This window comes from Antennarius striatus, chromosome 5, assembly GCF_040054535.1.
Source record: "Antennarius striatus isolate MH-2024 chromosome 5, ASM4005453v1, whole genome shotgun sequence".
Classification (NCBI taxonomy): domain Eukaryota; kingdom Metazoa; phylum Chordata; class Actinopteri; order Lophiiformes; family Antennariidae; genus Antennarius; species Antennarius striatus.
In genome coordinates, this window is record NC_090780.1 from 24375944 (window position 1) to 24395523 (window position 19580).

A 19580-nucleotide genomic window follows, 5' to 3' on the forward strand; every position below is an offset into this window, starting at 1 on the left:
TCCTTCAACAGGAAGTGAACATAGCTTTCAGATTAGCATTGCTAGCTCCAGCACGGATTTGAATGGTTTTCCTGTTAGCATGATGTTGGCGTGGAGTCTTTGGGTTGAGGGGTCGTTGTTTCGTTCTCTAACGGCTAAATCAGAGCAGAAACGTCTCAGACGAGCCGTTGACTGTTTCACCTTCGTCATCATCATTTCCGTTAGAGCAGACGGAGCAGCAGGAACAGCATCACCTTAAAAACTAAGTAGAAAAAGGATTTAAAATGGATGGAAGGGTCACAATGACTTTGGGTTTGTGAGTCATCCTACTTCCCGTCGACATCTGACAGCTCTTCAGCTCTCATACGGGAGCCTGCTGAGACGACCGGTTTGACCCAACGGACGTATGAACCCAGTTTAGCATGAGCAGTTTAGCCATTAGCACAGCTGAATTCATTCTGTGGCGTTGGTGCGTTGGTCACAGGAAGTGGAACGCGGCAAAAATCAGTCCATTTGTCGACCACTAAAACAAGAAGCAAGAAAGCGATCACTTCCTGAATTATACCGTTTAATAATCCATCATTAATATCGATGACCTGCAGCGACCCCACAGCGGCAGAAACCACAAGAGTAAGACATTTACCCACAATGCATGGCAGCTAAACTTCATTAATGATTTAAGTCCCTGACATGCCAACAACATCTGATGTTAATGAAAGAGTCCAAGTTCACACAGTAAAAGGTTCTAGGTTCACGCAATGAAACAGTCCAGGTTCATACAGTGAAATATTCCAGGTTCATGCAATGAAACAGTCCAGGTTTACAGGGTGAAACAGTCCAGGTTCATACAGTGAAACAGTCCAGGTTCATACAGTGAAACAGTCCAGATTCACGCAGTGAAACATCCTGTAGTCAAGCAGGCGTCTTCCTGATAAATCCTAAGGCGCCGCTAGAGTGACGTGACATGTCCGTGAGGGTGCATCACTAGCTCAGTGCTAACGCTGTAGCTTCCTCGCTAACCTTGAACGCTACGAGATTCTGTTGCAGACCCACAAGCAGTGACGTCTCTGAGCACTGACGGACCATGATGCATCTGTGTTTCCCATCAGCACAAGCAGAACTGATTGACATGAAACGGTCACGCGTGACGCGCGATCAAACAGCCGCGTGAGAAATGATCTGTTGTGTCTTTTATTCCCGTTTCTTCCTACAAATGCAGCTTTAATAAGAATTCTGATCTCCTCTGTTCCTCCAGTCTGAGTGATGTTAAGCTGAACAGTGAAAGAAAGAGGGGGGGGGGGGTATTATCCACACCCCCTCATTCCCTTTGAGCTGCTTCTTATGTTCCGTTTTATTGACAGCAGCTCAACACTTTTTGAAAAGAAAACACAGATGTGGAATAATTGGCGCCTGTTTGGAGAAAAAGTTCGGTCTCAAATCCCAGCTCGGTTTGGCGACTTGAAGGCCGTCGTCTCCTCCACCGGCGGATTGTCGTCTCAGCCTCGCAAATTGTTTGTTTTAGCGCCATAACCTTGATGGTTGAATGAGTTAGCTAGTGAACACAACCAAAGACCCACAGTTCACGCACTGAAAGCGTTGCCGCGGTGGCAGCGAGCGCTTCCTGCCGCCGTCAAGGATACCCAACATCATCTCCACCCGCAAGAAAAGACGCTCAGACAAATCAACTCTTTTGATTCCAGTGAATATAACTTCAGCAGAAGTCTCGACGACCTTTGACCTTTACCTCTAGAGCAGGGGTGTCAAACTCATTTTCGCCCAGGGACACATCAGCATCATGGCTGTCCTCAAAGGGGACTTTTTAATGTTAAATAACTCTGAATTTATGACTTATTCTAGTTCCAAACATTACAGTTAAGCAGAAAAATCCTGTTTGATTGTTTCTCTGTTCTAACATAAATCCTTTTAATTTGTCAGGTTATTAAACCCACAGAACTCCGTCAATCAAGGATCAAACTATCAATGAATAAAGAAAAAAAACATCAGACACAAGTTAGGACACATCTTTGTTCAAAAATGGTTCTGTCAGAGTTAAAATGAGCTTAATTACTACATTGTGGGAAATGTAGTTTTTGTTCAAACTACACTTTTGACCTATTCATTTATAGACACTGACCTTTTATGCTGTCGTGGGCCACATAAAATGATGTTTAGACGCTTCATTGTGTAGAATCATCAGTCAAGTTAAAGGGGTTAAAGGTCGTTGTAGTTTTTAACGGACTACATTTACTTCCTGACAAACCCATCACCGCCGCCACTGCGACCCCCGACTAACACCTGCAGCGCAATCCGTCCACCGGAGTCGATATCCGTCTCATTGTTTCCCTCGACTTGACGTGAACATCGGCCGCCTCTCCTCCTTAAAGCATCCCGTTGTTGCCTGGCAACAGATCCCATCTTCGCAGGAGTGGCCCGCCGCGGATATAAAGGCGTCTGTTTACCGGAGAAAAACACACGTCCGCAACCATTGTAATGGCTGCCGAAGGTCACGCGTGTCACTGCGCATGATTGTTTGGTTCCAGGTTGTTTGGTTAATCATCGTGTTTTCATACGCCAACAGATGTTTACTTTACCTTTAAATATGTGTGGGCGTCGCCTACGGGGACAGGAAGGTCTTGTGCTCACCTCGCTTCCCTTGGCGCGTTTGGAAAAAAAAAAGCAAAAAAAGAACTTTACTTTTTCCAAATCCTCATTTGCATGATTTCCATCTCGTATTTGTTCTTATTCTCTTCTGCGGAATCATAATCACTTCTTGAGAGTTCCTCCTCCCCCGGTTCTCCACCTTCGTTCCGCGGCCATATGTTCTTCTGATTTAATCAGGTTTGTCGATGACAACTCCTAATTCCACAGGAAGAAAGCGGAACCTTCTGGTTCTCGACTTCCTGTCACGATCCGAGTAGGTTTAACGAGATCAGATCAGATCTGAAACGGCGGGTCGACGCCCTACGGGTCAGGAGCCACAGGGGTCGTAACCCCCCGCAGCTCCATGGCGAGATCCATCTCTACATCACCTGGGATGTAGAGCCAATCAGAAGCCAGTTCTGGGCTCCAGTCTCACCAGTCAGCTGATCCCAACAACACCAGTACACCAGAGAGAGAAGGTAGCTCCTCCCCCAGAGCCTCACTCAGCCAATCGTGTTCATGATCCCTTTAGCAATTAGCAGCTAGTGTGGAGGGAAAAATCAGTCATCTGATTGGTTAACCAGTCAGCTGATTGGTCATCCAGCCACCTCATTGGTTATCCAGATCTTTTAATCAAAACAGCCTCCAGAGCTGAGGTCAAAAGGTCTGTTCTTCTTCTGTGGTGTTCTAAAGTCAGAACCTCTTCATACATGCGCACACACACACACACACACACACACACACACACACACACACACACACACACACACACACACACACACGTGTATATTTTATGTCATATATATAACATGTTAGGACACAGGTATTTTGGTATTTTATTTTCAAAGACTCTTTTGGCCTCCATTGTTCTCTCATCCTCCACAGCTGTCCTAAGGATACACACACACTCACACACAAACAAACACACACACACACACACACACACACACACACACACACACACACACACCATACGGCCGGCTGTGCACGGATCACTGGTGTTTCCGTGTCACAAACAGAAGCAGGTCAGATGCGTCTCTGCTCCGCGGGAGGCGATGAGCTCTGACCCCCCCAACCCCTCCCCCTTCCTTCTTCTTCGGTGGTGTTTACACTCGTTCCTGTCCTGGGGGCTTTGTTTGTTGGCCGATTGGGAGCGACCCCCGCTGGGCCCCCGCTGAGCCGTCACAGCCCACTTCAGTTTAGACAGCAGGAAACACAAAGGCCAGGGGCCGGCCACGAGGGACACACACACACACACACACACACACACACACACACACACACACACACACACACACACACACACACACACACACACACACACACACCTTTGGAGGTGACTTTTTGAATCTCAGCAGCTTGTTTTACGTGTTTAAACTTCACTGGATCTGTTTATGAAGGATCAATCATCATCATCATCATTATCATCAGCTTCATCATCATCATCATCATCAGCTTCATCATCATCATCCTCAGCTTCATCATCATCATCATCAGCTTCATCATCAGCCTCTCGTCTTTCCTGATTTCAATGTTTTTTTATTCATCCTCTTGTTCTTCTTCTAATCAATAATCAATCGCTTCCTGATTTTGGCGGCGCTCCGACCAACCTGTCTTTGTTGTGGCATTTCAGCTAGTTTGAGGAGGCAGAGCCTAAGCTCCACCTTGTGACATCACACACAAACACACACACACACACCTGTGCAAACAACCTACGGAGGTCGTGTTGTCAGACAGGAAGTGTTTCCTCCTGTTACCCGTCTCTTCCTGTTTTCCCTTCTGTGCCTGACTCCGCCCAGTCCTTGGGAGATCCTGCTCGCCATCCCCTTTCACTCCAGAAGGCTTATGCTAACTAGCCACATGCTAGCTCTCTGCACCTACACCTGACAGCTAATGATTTAGTTGGTTTGCAGGAGGCACCAGGGCTAGGCTCCATGACCCCGCCCTCTGACATCAGCAGATACACTACATCCTCGTTAGCGTAGCATAGCTGCAGACGCCTTCATCATGGCATAGCATAGCTGCAAATGCACCCAATGTAGCATAGCGTAGCTGCAGTCCATTCATCATAGCTTAGCATAGCTGTAGATGCATTCATCATCTGCATAAAAAGTGCGCAGATGCATGCAACGTAGCCTAGCATAGCTGCAGGTGCAATGATCATAGGATAGCACAGCTATGAATGCATGCACCGTAGCGTAGCATAGCTGCAGACACTTCATCCTAGCGTAGCCTATCTGCAGACACATCGACGTTGACTGTGAAGGCGAACTGAACTCTATCGGTTCACAATCTCGTCTGCGGGGACGTTTTTTCAGACGCCGGCGTCTCGGCGGAGCTTCACAAGTGCCTCCATTTGCCGAGGTCCTTTCAGACGAACGCGCGGCGACCTCGCCGTGGCATTGACAGATTGCTGTTTGCAAATTGCGTGCAAAACCATATTCATGTCAAAAAGCATCATTACTCTTAATTATATTAAATGAAGCTAGCTTATTAAGCCTGCCTACACTTATTATGCAGCGAAATGAGGCTCTTTGTCCCGCCATGAAACACTTATTTTTCTGTGTGTTGTGTTGAGGCTCGTTACCGTGTGTGTGTGTGTGTGTGTGTGTGTGTGTGTGTGTGTGTGCGTGTGTGTGTGTGTGTGTCTCTCGGCGTTTTCATTTTGACGTGACTGAGCTCTGTGTTTTTTTTCCTCGCCCCCCCTCCATCACTCCTCTCCTCATGACAGCGCTGGTTGGCAGATGATTCAGAGGCCCCCCCACCAGGGGCCCCGAGTGTGGAAACAGCAATAATTAATTTACGAGCGCTAACTGTGTCTGTGGTACTTGTGAATTCAAATTCTCCAAAAAGAAATCCACTCTGACCCCACCCCCCCTTGCATACCCCCCCTCCACCCCCCCTCACTGGTTTGATTAATATCAGTGGCTGATTATTCGACTCCTCCGGGCTCGGGCGGAGCCGGCGGCGGCTGAATTAGACTAATGTTTTGACTGCCGCCGAACAGGAAGATGGAAGCGGCGAGGCAATGGCCCCTTCACTGATCGGATGAGCGGCGGCGGAAAGACAACACGGCCCCCACAGGCCCCCACAGGCCCTCATCAGCCGGATGTGTGGCGAAGAAGCTCGGAGGATGTGTCAAGTTAATGTAGCAGCATAGCATGTAAAGATAATGGATCCGGCGCAGCGGCTTAAGGGACCCGTGTGGATTCCAGTCACATCCGTCAGGAGGCTCAGTTGACCCTGTTCTGGTCGGGTTTGGTTTGACTTGATTACGGCTCCGTCACGCTCCGCGCCCGTGGATAAACAAGACGGCCGTCAGCGTGACAGCGTGCAACGGGACGGGCTGTTAGAGTCACGGAACGCACACACACGGTGGCGCCTGATTCCTGGTCATGTGACCTCAGTGGTTCTGAACCAAAACCACTGAACCAAAACGCAACTGGTGCGCTGCTGTCGCTCCGACCACGCTGAGCTTCCTAGCTTAGCCTAGTCTAGCTAAGCTTGAGTAGCATAGCTTGCTAAACTTCATATGTAGTTTTTCCAAAGCTGGTCATGTGATGATAGTGTGAAAAAGCGTCACATTGCTCAGTCCAGGTTCACACAGTGAAACAGTCCAGGATCACATTGTAAAACAGTCCAGGGTCATGTACTGACACAGTCCAGGTTCATACAGTGAAACAGTCCAGGTTCTTTCGAGGTGTTAATCTGACCCGGGTGTGGCCCGGGTGTGCAGATCTCCCCCCGACTTTGGCCCTTCTGGGTCCCCGTACATCTCAGAACAACGATAACTCCTGCAGGTTTGTCATTGTCATGAACTTTTTTTTTTCTTTTTCGGATCAAATAAAAGGTATGACAAAGTGTAAATGATGCGCTGGCAGCGGAATCAGATGGTCAGAGGAAATTAAAGGTAGCAGCAAAATCTGAAACATCCAGCAGGTGAAAATTTTCAAATATCTGAAGCCGACGGGACGTTAGATAACAGGTCGGCACCGGCTGAAGACAAACAAACAATACGGTGTTCTGGAAACAACTCAGAGCAGAGGAGATGATGGGTTCTGATGTGATGGTTGGAATACTAACAGTCCTGGTTCACATGGTGAAACAGTCCAGGTTCGTACAGTGAAACAGTCCAGGTCCACACAGTGAAACACTCTGCAGCAGCGCCGTCCTCCCTACAATGTCTCCCGTTTTGCCGCTGGTTTCTCCGGACCGGAGCGTCGCTCCATCATCTGTGATTTAACTCCTGGCCGGCGGAGGAGCGTTAAACGCTCCATTCGTGATGAGCTTGGCGACTCTGCCTGTTTACACCATTACATTATTTATTTCTTGTTTTTCACATTTTCAGCATAATTGAGAAACGGTGTTGAGGATTCCTCGCCAGGAGACAAAAAATAAATAAATAAGCATCTTTATTGTCATGGAAAGCAGTCACGCTGCTGGAAGCTTTTATTCCCAGTGGCGCTGGTTGGATGGGTCCACCTGTCTCCTCCCGCTGCCTCCCATCGCCTCCCGTCACCTCCCGTCGCCTCCCTGCTTTTCATGTCCTCTGCTTTGTGCAGCACAGACAGTAAACATTTTCTGGCTTGCTCATATGGAAAATGTGACATTTACAAGAGAGCTCATCTCTCCAGCGGCGCTGAGCTCCCAGGGTCGCCTGTCCACGAGTCAAAGCTGAGTTAGCTCACAGCTAACACGCTACTGGGTACCGGTCCAGATATTTTCTGGAGCCACAACTAGAATGTTATCCAACCCCCCCGTAGAGGCACAAGACAAACGAGCAACAATTACAAGCGTTAGTCGGAATAAATTTCCCATAATTTTTCTCTCCAACAATATTCAAATATTATACCAGGAAAACATGTCTTGTTTAGTTTCATGATTTCTCTACTGAGGAACCTACAGAGACACACTTTGACGTTCTAAGTTCTGACCTATCAGATGATAATCAGCAAAATTACTCGAAAATTTTATTATTAAATGATTTTTTTATAATTACAAAAAAAATGACCGTCATTTGTGAAATTTCACAACTTTCAATGGGACTTTTGTTATTTTGTTTTGTTATTTTGTTACGTGTTAAAGCCATTAGTAATGAAATTGCCTGTTTTTGAAATGAAATAGAACAATAATAGAATAAAAATCCTGAACCGATAATAACTTCACTTTAACATAATTTATTAATAATCCTAACCCCTAATTATTACGTTATTATCCAAAAATCCTAGCCCTAATCCTAACCCTTTACCCTAATCCTAATCCTAATTTCTAACCTTTATCCTAACCTTAACCCCTAACCCCTAATTTTTACATTAGCCAAAATGTATTACGTTATTGGTTCAGAACTTTTATTACGTCATTGGTCAGTTATTACTTTACCAGACTATGACATTTCTAAAATTTAATACACTATCAGCTGTTATTACATTATTGGCTTCTTCATACTGGTTAACATTTTCTTGTGACTATTTTCCAACGATAGACGTCACATGGGGCCACTTTTCCAACTACGCTTAAATTATGAAGCCTAATTCCACCAAACTTTGTTAACAGTGGGGGGCGGGTCGAGTTTACCGGTTCAACCTGCTGTGGTTGGTGCAACACCACCAGTCCAGCGCCCCCTGCTGGGCGCCTGCTGAAGGCAGGGTGACATCAGCATTCGCTCGGCGACGGTTTTCCTCCCGTGTGATTCGGCTTCCTTTGACTGTGATTATGTTTCTCCAACTTTACTAATTGATGCTGCATCTTTGATCAAAGTCCCGTCACGCTGGTATCAAATCAATCGCGGCGTTACATGGCCCATTCACTCTCAGCGCATGTTGTGTATTTTAATTAAAAGCAATGTGCACATACACGACCTGCTCCTTCAGAGCGTAAGTTAGCCGCCGTTAGCATCAGTCCCGTCTTTTCAACTGCTGGAAGAAACATTTCTGGCAAAACTGTTTCCTTACTGGTGGTCGTCTACCAGAAAGACGTCCCGTACATTGTTATAGGTAGAGTATCTGGAGCAGTGGAATTTCAAACAGTTGGCTGCAAATATTGGAAATAGGAGGGTCCCACCGGATGTAGGTTTTCATTAAACAGATGATTATAATAATATGATTAAAAATGAACCTGATATGGAGGCAAACGACTGAATTCCTGGGACACATGCTGCACATTTTATTAGTCTGCCACCAACACCTTGAATAAATATGTTTCCTAATGGGCCCCCCAACATCACCAGCCATTGTAATGGAGTCCCAAATTAGATGTTGGTTATTCTAGTCGTCATAATGAAGCCGCTGGCTGGGGGAGCTCAACATAGACTCCACAATGTGAGAAGCCCCCGAACACGGCGCTGCAGATAATTAGGCTTTTTAATGAGCTGGACTGGGATATAAATAAGTCTGAAGGAGCGTTTAAAGACTATTAGACGGACTCACTTCTCAATCACTGTCTTGTGGTCTGATGTGGTCTGGGGGAACCAGGTCCAGAGCAGCAGGCTAGTTGAGGATAGACTATCTGTAGTAGCACTAGGGATAGTCTATCCAGGGTAGTCCTGGATAGACTATCCCTAGTGCTTCTAGAGATTGCCTACCCAGGAAAGTCCTGGATATACCATATTTAGAAGCACTAGGGAGGCCAAGACTGGTTGACCTGGATGGAACTGGACTGTGGGTGTCCTCAGTCTCCAGGTTGTTCCCAATCCAGATGAAATATCCAAGGACCGGTCCATCAGGATGTATTGGTGATCAGGATCTTAATCTGGATCCAGAATGTCTTGAAAAGATCCCTTTGAAGACTTCTACCTTAAAGTCTGCAGTGACTGGAAAAAAATGACCTGATGACAACATCAGTTTCTGTTCTGGTAGTCCAGAATGTTACAACTCCTCTGAGGTGGGGTGAGGACCCGGGCCGTTCTAGGTGTGCTTGTTTAACTTCCTGTCCCGTGCTCCTGGAAGCGGTGGCTTCGCTCCGCGGCTTCCTCTTATCAACTAGACAGTGAGCAAGTTGTTGGCGCTGCATCTTTGTCAACTGTCAGCGGCGGAAAGATCCATCCGAGCAGAAAGACCCGGGGTCATTGAGTCCGACGGTGTCAGAACCCGGAGAGCCTGTGAACCGTCTCCGGCTCAGTCGGTGGTTCGTCACACCGGAGAACGAGCCCCTTTCTGTCAACGCCAACGACTCATTCAGCTCCATGCCTCGTTCTGATTGGACTATCCTTCCAGGGGTGGTGCCGCTCAACCCAAACAGTCAACTCCCCGCTTTCGACTTCGACGGGATCCGATGACGGACGTCTCATTTCCATCTGCACGCCTCATTGTGATTCCATTTTCCAGTTTCTTTGTCACGTCTTGAAACGTTCCCATCTGTGACGGAGCGCCCCCGCGGCGCCAGCGTGAAGACACCCGCCGAGTCCGTCCGGGGTCTCTCCCTCGTTTCGTCTCGTCTATTTCTATTTCCACTCCTGCACAGCGGCGGTGGAGGCACAACAACGCCACCAGTGGTGTTATTGTGATGACGTGAATCACTTAAAGCTGACACAAGAGACACGTTTGTTCTTTTACTACCTGATCCGTTGAAAACCGCTCAATAAAGTTTGGAAAGTGTTTAAGTACAGTCAGACGCTTTGCTCATGGGGACCTTTACTCCTAGCGCTAGCTTCTGCTGCTAACAGACAAAAATCGATCAGCGTGGATGTCAGGAAGTCGGTTCCAGCTGACTTTATTCAACATATTTAGTTTCACGAGAAAAAAAGGATCAGACTTGCGTCTCGAATGCAAGGACATGGGTTGTTTATGGAAGTTGTTGATTTAAAGGGTCTAAAAAAGCAGTTTGGTTTTTTTTACCTTTCATCTCGATTTTAACGCGATTAAAATTCAGATTCGGGTGTTATTTCCTTCTGCATCAGTCAGTCAGAGAGAAAAGCCTTCATCGCCTTAAAGAAAAGGAAGCAATCAGCACGTTCTCGTTCATTTTTTTTTCTGCTGCACCTTTAAATGAGAAGCGGTAATATCCACTGAGGTGTTAATGTGATATTCAGCTTCAGGTCTTCTTCCTCAGCCGTTATCTGTTCAGTGAATAACCTTGAAATGTGAATAAAATCAGAAGCATTAAGGCTTCTCAGTCGTCATGTTTGCATATATTTACCTGATTGCACCTTTAGATGAGACGCGGTCTCGTGTATGAGGTGATGAGGACCGTTAGTTGTTTGTCCTTGTCTCGTCCTCGCATTTTAATGACGACGCTGCGTTTAAAGAGTTCTTTAACGTCCCTCTGGATCCAGACGATGATCCGGATCACTGCCAGAACCTACCGAACGATCCCCCCTCCTGTTTGGTGGTCAAAAACTACAATCTGGTGGTTCTTGGAAGGCGGGAAAGGGATTATATTAAACTTTATTTAACACGACTTTACACAACCGGTTTGGACTTCTAGATCGAGACTTGGATATTTTTGTCATACCTGCTTCAACTACCTGACAGATTCCCAACTAACTTGAGTTGAGGTGTCATTGGTGTGGTTGTCATGGAGACGAGTGAATCATTAAAGGCCGGCGTGTTTTATAAAAGAAGCTGGACGAAGAAGGAACGGGTCCTTGAAGACAATGCAGAGACCACCGCCGTGGTGGAGGCGGAGCTTTAATATTGGACCTGCTGTCCTTCTGAGGCCCGGGTGTGCGGCATTAATTAAAAGACGACCTCGGCGTGTAATTAAGGATTTTATGGGCGGAGTTGAGGGTCATAACGCGGATCACCAGAGGGCCCCAAACTCTGTTTTAATGTGGCTGCTGAAGGGAAACGACCTGCCACCTGCACTCCTGCTGGAGCTCGTCGTGAAGTCGTAAAAACCGTCTGACGGTGGGGAGGCTGAGTCACCGACGGGGCGGGGAAGGGGGGGGCGTTTTAGGACAGTTCTTTACAGTTCTGGCACATGTTTTGATTTGCTGCAGGATTTTTAATCTAATAATTGTTTTATACAAGTAAAGCTTTTAACCTGGTTACCTATGAACCTGAACTGTTTCACTGTATGAACCTGGACGGTTTCACTGCGTGAACCTTGAATGTTTCACTGCGTGAACCTGGACTGTTTCACTGCGCGAACCTTGAATATTTCATTGCGCGAACCTGGACTGTTTCAATGTGTGAACCTGGACTCTTTCCCTGCGTGAACCTTGACTCTTTCACTGTGTGAAACTGGACTGTTTCACCGTGTGAACCTGGACTGCTTCACTGTGTGAACCTGGACTGCTTCACTGTGTGAACCCGGACCGTTTCACTGCGTGAACCTGGAATATTTGGTACCTCCTGCTGAGCATTATAGGTAAGTATCACATGAAGACAAGGGGTCTGTCAGGTGGTCCCGGTGACACACACCTGTCTCTAAGGGGATGCAGACGTCCTCTGATTGGTTGCCTCCATGCTTGTGCCTGTGATTCCACCAGAGAGCAGCTGGAACATATTTCTGTCCTGTTTTTTTACTTCTCTCTGAGATTAAGTACCGTTTATCTCAGGAACGTTACTCGCCGCCCCTCTGGATGAACTCCACCTGGACTCTGGACCCTGATCGTTTAAACAAGGCCGTCGGTGTTGAAGTGAAAGCGGCGGCTGTCACCTCCGCACATCGTCTCTAATTGACTGTTTCCTTCGTGAGAGTGGGGGGGCAGCGATTCCTTGACATAAAACCTTTTACACTTTTCATCCAAATTGTGTTTTTGTGTTTCTGCGGGTAAAAACAGACGACCATGTGTGTCTCAGAATACCAACAGTATGCTAATTCTCCCGTCACAGCCCTGTGTAATGCAAACTAATCCCCCTTCATTACGAGAGCGTAGCGGCGGCGATCCGAGCACTCGGCGTCTCACAGAATCTGAAATGTGTGGATTGCATCCCTGTTTATCGGCCGCATTCCATATCTCTTTACAACCAGCGGTGCAATTCATTAACTGGCAGCTGTCAAGCAGTGGCATGCTTTGATCATGTGACAACCACCCCCCCCCCCCTTTTTTTTTTTTTTACACGGACAATCCTTCAGGAAGTGATTCATTGATATCTCCGTACGTTTACGCGTTGACGCATTCGTGTCTTCGGGACGCGATCGTTTCTTTTCAAGTGGCGGAATAAAGAGGATTCTTTGATATCCACCCAGAAAAACACGAGCATCTGGGAGACGCTGGAAAACAAAACACCATTTGAATTATTTCCCTTTGAAGCCCCATTCATGAGCGTTTTTCCACGTCTTTGCCGCCGTGACTTTGCGCCGCGCCTCCAAACTTTGTTGTCGACAGAACAAAGTCTCTGTGATTGTGGTTCCGGTCACGTCAGCGGGTTTGGATCCACACACACGTGTTTACACTTGTAAACCCGGTCGGCATGAGCTGCGACACACGTGTTGTTTGTTTGGACGGCGAATGGTCCCCGTCCCCCCACTGACCCTTGTTGGTGGTGAAAATAGCACGACGGCTCTATTAGCGGGATTCGTTGTTTCCGACGGCGAGCCGTTGCTGCGTGCGCCGCTGTGATAAGCTGATGATAAACACGGGATTTGTGATAATAAATTAAAGAGCAGCGTTTGTTCGTTCAGCCATTATTTGGATCACAATGGCGCCGGAGCGGCGCCGGAGCCGCTGAGCGGTCCAGTTTGACAGGACAAAGATGGAGACTGACTTCCATTCAGATCTTTGGCGACATTCAGTCGAGTGAACCGAGAGATGACAGCAGAAAAAAACGCCCTCCAACAATCTGCCATCACCAATGAACTCTGGGAAATAATTATCGCTGCTGTGCCGCCGCCTTGGGGTAAAGTTGGTTGACAGTGGAAGATGAAACGATCCACAAAGAGGACGGACCGGGACCAAAAGTCCAAAGATAGCAGAACCGTACGAGAACGTGTGATGATGGACGTTTCATCCAGTGACCGCGAATCGTTTCTGCCAAACAAAAACAGAAGTTTTACCTTCTTCTGTAACAAAACTTGTTTGTTTGTTGTTCCGTCATCGGCTCCCATCCAATCAGACGTCCGCGTCTCTGAAACCAACGACAAGGCTTCCTCTTACCTGCTTGGTTACCTTCCTTTTCACATGCTTGTTTACCTTCCTGGTGTCCTGCTTGTTTACCTACTTGTTTAACTGCTTGTTTACCCTTGTTTACCTGCTTCTTAACCTTCCTGTTGAGCTCCTTGCTTGCCTTCTTGGTTATCTGCTTGTTAACTTCTTATTTACCTGCTTGTTTACCTTCCTGTTAACTTGTTTGTTTATCTAATTGGTTGCCTGCTTGTTTACCTTTGTTTACCTGCTTCTTAATCTTCCTGTTTACCTGCTTGTTTACTTGTTTACCTACTTAACTTTCCAGTTTAGCTGCTTTTATTTATCTGCATATTTACATGCCTGTTTACCGTCCTGTTTTCCTGCCTATTTACTTACCTGTTTCAGCTGTAATGATTCCCGTTGCTCCTTGTGGATTTGCAGTGTGAGTCCGGCTCACCTGATTGGTCAGTTTTACAGGGGGAATTAAGGGGTGCTTATGGATGGAGGAGGTGGGTTTGGTGGGAAGGCTCCGCCCTCAGGTTTGTGCATTCTGTTGCTTTAACTTTCTAGGATGATGTTTGTTTCAAATGTCTGGCGATGATTTGAACAGAAGGTCTTTGTGACTTTGGTCTCTTGACTTCTGCTGCTCCGCGGGGTCCGTTTGCTGACATGTGCGTCTCGGTTATTATTTGTGTACCGCTGGTTCCTAATTATCGCCCCGTCCCCGGGGCCAGATGTTGCCGCTCAGACGGTTCTGACGCCGGTTCTGCTGCCCGTCCCGGTGCTTCTGGGCCAGCAGCTGGAGCGTTGGCAGCTTCCCATGTTCTCCCTGACCCTGTGTCACCGGATCGCTCCGGATGCATGTCGATGAGCCGGGCGGCGCCGCCATGTGAGGTCGCCGTGTCGCTGTCATTAGAGAGGAGGTCAGGAGGCTGGGATGACTTCCTCGCTAAAAAGGCTGCTTCCTGTCAGCGGCGCCACAGGTCATTGGCTACATCATCATCATCATCATCGTCTTGGGACGGGATATTTACCGGGTCGGGTCGCGCCTCCTAATTAGACTGGCATGAAATAAAAGGAAGGTCTGAACCTGGTGACGGCGCCATGAGAGAGTTAGACTGAACGTTATGATTATAATTAATTATAATTATGATTCCACAGCGGTTCAAACGTCTCCCTCATTTACTTGAAGAAACTTTAATCGCTTTAAAAGTTTTTTCTTCACAGATTGAAAGAGGTCTTGAGGTTCCTGATGATGTCACCGTGACCTATCGGCCTCCTGATTGGACGGCCCTTATCATGTGACTCCTGGACAGACGGAGGTTTTCTTCTGGGTCCGGACAAATTTTTTAAACCAACCTTTCAAATCGTAGAAGTCCTGCTTAAAGTTGTGTTTACGTGCTAAACTCTCCACCTTGTTGTCCTTACGTGTCACCATGGCGACCTCTACATATGGATGGGTGTTTGGCCTGATAAAGGCGGGGCTATACTCCCTTTCTGTGCTCTGAACTCCGGTTCACCCCGTCCCTCCATGACGTGTCCTTGGGCAAAATATCGAGCTCCAAACAGCTCCTGGGGTTGTTCCGTCGGCCGACCGAAGAAATGTTGTTGTTTGCTTTCTGGAGGATGGAACAGCTACACGGCCGAGCCCGAGGGGGTCCAGGCGAGGGTGGAGGAAGATCTAGAGGCTACGTGTCAGGTGCCATCGCCACGGTAACGGTAAAAGTAGTTCAAAATATATAAACATTATTTTAAAGATATCAAGACAGAACTTCAGGAACGCAAAGAATGTACACAGACTCTAGAAGTGTCTCTCAAAGTCCAGGTTCACACAGTGAAATAGTCCAGTTTCAGTTTCACGCAGTGAAACAATCCAGGTTCACACAGTTAAACAGTCGTGGCCGGCACCCAGGAACTGTCTTTGAGACGAGGAGGAACACATCATTAGCGTCTGACGTCAGTGCAGCTGATAAAAGTCGATCAGCAAACGGAAAATTGAATTTATTTCACTTCATTATTTTCTTGTTTTTTTCCGCTCGTCGTTGCTAAAGGTTATGACATTTGGTTTAGCAGCTGAAGGCTGAGGCTCAGCTGTTGTTTTGACACGCAGGAGGTTAAACACAGAAACTAAACCAGATCAGACCAGACGGAACACTCAGCCAATAGTTAGCCAGTGGCTAGCTTGTGTAAACACTAGCTGGTTGTTCTGGTTTAGCTGTTATTAAGTGAATCATAAACCTCTGAAATTTCTCCATTGTGTCTTGAAATACGTAAACGTGGTTTGAATATTCTTCGTCTCTCTCGACCCTCTTCTCCCTCATCTTAAGTCTTGTGAGATCAACCAAGGCTCAGATGGGAGTTTGACATGCTTGTCAGCGGCCTCCTTGTTGGCTTTCTGGTCGAATGTTTGTCCTCTTCTGTTCAAACACACTTCAAATATTTGCTTCTATTAAACCAAGACTCCATCAAACGCCTCAGGTTTTGGGTCGACATGAATTCATCGTCGTGTTTTTCTTGAACAAAGCATCTCTTAAAAAAAAAAGAGATTACATTCCTGATGCAACACGAGGATTGACCCTTGACCCCTGATGGAGTTAGCATGCTGGGGTCTTGGGTTTCTTTTCGGTAGCTGATCACAGGGTTCGTTTTTTTAAGAATGGATTTTCTGTGGAGAAGCGAGTTTTACTGGCTTTTATTACATCTTTGATTCCGGACAGAGATGAAGTGAAGGCCTTGACCTGGAGTTGGAGCGTAGCTTTAGAATGCTAGAGCGAGCTGAGTTAATGACGGATGCTAACGTCTCACTGCTGGGACATAAACTAGAACCTCCAATGATTGTGTTTTGAAGGACTTTTTAATTGTTGTGTCCGTTGCCAGAAAACAACGGGAAGACTTTCGAAATGAGTGGAGGAGGAAACCCGGGTGTGATCGGATCCTTCCTCCCCGTCGTCTTCCGTTCATGTCGTTCCCCGCTGGATTCCTCCAAACGCGGAATATTAATGCCCCTCTCCGTTTTTATCCTCCTCGGTAAGAATGAAGCTAAATGTCAGGGGTGTTTTTCTGTTTCTCGCGTACGAATCTTGTTTACATCCATTAATTTTTTTTGGTCTTCTCGCTGCTTGGCATGACAAACATTCCTCTGGCAGCCGGTTGCCGTGGCGACGGGATGTGTTGTGGATGCGGTTGTTGTGTGGAGTGTGTCACACAGCTGGGACGGCCTGAGGCGGGCTCTCTCTCGGCTTTGATTGGGTCTAAGAGTCTTCACGAAGCAACGGAACCTCCGAGCAAAGTTGACGTTTGAGACGGACCTCTAATGCCTCATCTGATGTCGAGGCCCTGGAGATGCCGCCGTCTCCATGACAACGCCAAATTTACTTGCTTCACCGCGAGAGTTAGACGAGGCAGCGTTTGTGCATTTGGTCTGTGGATGTCACAGCTGTGGTGGAGTTTTTTCTTTTTCTTTCTTTTCGCGTTTGAGTGATCTGAGGACAATATCAGAGGGGACGGGGCTTCAACAGCTTCATAGCATCGTATTTGTTAGTTTTACTGTGTGAACCTGAACTGTTTCACTGCGTGAACCTGGACTGTTTCACTGTGTGAACCTGGAACCTGCTTAGCTGTAATGCATTAATTAGCTGGTTACACAGGTTAAAGCATTTTTACTTACTTTAGACTTCATCTGAACTTCCAACATGCTAACAACAAGATCCAACAACAACATGCTAATTAGCATCTGAAACAGTCAGTTTGGTAATTGTGTCTGGAACCTGAGAATGAAACTTCTCCTTCTTCTCCATCACTTTCTTTCTTCTTTCTTGTTATTAGAGAACAAAAAACCCCACATTGGTTTAACTCCAGTTTAACTCTTGTTTCACGGAGTTAAAATCATCATCATCAGCCTAATCATCATTATCACATCCTGGCATGTGAAGGTCTTCCTCCTGCATCCGTCTTTCTGTTTTCTGGTCGTGCGTGGCAGAATATTAAAGTTTTATCCTCTGAGCGAGGATTCTCGGGGTCATTAGCGAGGAAACAACTTTATTTACTGACGCCGGCGGCGGGTAGTAACCCCTCCCTCCAGCAGGATGATGGCTCTACATGCGCCGTGATAAAAATCCCCCGCTCCACCATCAAAACTCTCCCGGCTACAGCAAACCTTGTCATAACGTGGCCCCAAGGCGCCATGTCAGATCAATTCCGGCTCGCAGCCCAGCTATTTTTCTTCATCGTACATCTTTTACTATCCGTGGGCTCTCGCCGGTTTCTGCTCCCCGTGGCGCCGGAGAAGGATGATGGGTAGTCGTAAAACAAAGGAGCCAGGATCTTTTTCTCTCGCTGTAAAAACCCAATCCTTCGTCTGGAGAATTTCATTCATCCAGAATATTTGTCTTAGCTGTTCAATCAGGGATGTTTTTGAAGGCCGACGAGAAGAAAACTCGCTTCTTATTTGAAGCATCTCTTGTCTGATTCTGATCCGATCAGTTTGGATCAATACGCATCTATTTGTTGCTTATTAGACATGTAAATGTACTTCCTGTATAAAAGCAGAAGGATTCTGGTTCCGTTCTTTATAGACGATCGAACCTTTTATCATAATACCAACAACTTTGCTGCTGAGACTGACTTTAGCATGTTAGCATAGTGTTAGCGCAAGACGGGTTAGCATCCTGCCGTCAAAGCTGCGGAAAACTCGCGATGAAGAATCTTTAAAAAAAATGTTTTTTAATGTTTCCATTAATTTAAATGTAAAGTTTTGTGATCAACATTCTGAAATCGGATTCCTTCGCTTAAATCTCTTCCTGCGCCGACAAATCAATTATTGATCTGATCGTCTGAATCTTCTCCAATCAACTATTTATTTCTCCTATTCAGATTTTATTCAGGCACTGAATAAATAATACTTGCAGAGGTGTGTGTGAGTGTGTGTGCGTGAGTGTGAGTGTGTTAGCGTGCTTAGCGCTAGGTGCTATCGATCAGCGATAATGAGGACAGTGATGAGGGACGGCGAAACCACACAAACATGAACACGCGTGTGACGGTGCATGCGTGATCGTCCCTGCAGGAAAATTAATGGAGGGGGTTGTAGTTTTGCCCCCCCCCCCCCTTGATGAATGCTGCCATACATTATGCATCCTGCGCTGGAAGTGAAAATGACTTCTGGAATGGGGAGATGTGTAATCTCAGATTGGGCTGCTGTAGGAACACCCGTTCTTCGTTAATCCCCCTCACCCCGGGATCGCACTGACTTGTCCGACGGCTCGGAGCACCGACGCATCCGTTAAGAGTCTCAGAGCAGGAGATCACACCCCCACGCCCAAACTCACGCTGTTTCCGTGAGATCAGTCGCCACAAACCAGAGGATTGGATTAACGGTGGGGTGTTACCGTAGCGACGGCGTCTGGAACAGAGGTTTTTAGACGTATATGGTCATTCAGGAAGTAAGAGGCGACGGTTTACGCTTCTGTAACGTCTGTAATACTTTAGGGTAGGTAGGTTGTGTCCCACAGTCAAAAACTCCATGTTCACACAGTGAAATAGTCCGGGTTCACAAGGTGAAATAGGCCAGGTTCACGCGGTGAAACAGTCCAGGTTCACACGGTGAAACAGTCCAGGTTCACACGGTGAAACAGTCCAGGTTCACGCAGTGAAACAGTCCAGGTTCACGCATTGAAACAGTCCAGGTTCACACAGTGAAACAGTCCAGGTTCACACAGTGAAACAGTCCAGGTTCACGCAGTGAAACAGTCCAGGTTCACACAGTGAAACAGTGCAGCTGTTGTAGGTTTTAACCCTCCCCTCGTCCCACATTCGTTCAATTCTCCTGAGTAACTTTGTCAGTTTTTTGGTGTTTAACTTTGCGTCTTCTCTCGTCCTGACGCCGCAGTCGTCGCCTCTTTAATCATCATTTTCTTTCTGCGTGACGCATCGGGACGTTCCCCGACAGCATAGCACG

General features: G+C 47.0%; 1 protein-coding gene across 3 annotated transcripts in view; it reads left to right on the forward strand.

Annotated features, from left to right (window-relative positions):
- LOC137595468 (bis(5'-adenosyl)-triphosphatase-like) overlaps positions 1-19580 on the forward strand; it is a 106992-nt gene that overhangs the window by 35746 nt on the left and 51666 nt on the right. The gene's annotated exons all lie outside the window — the stretch shown is intronic.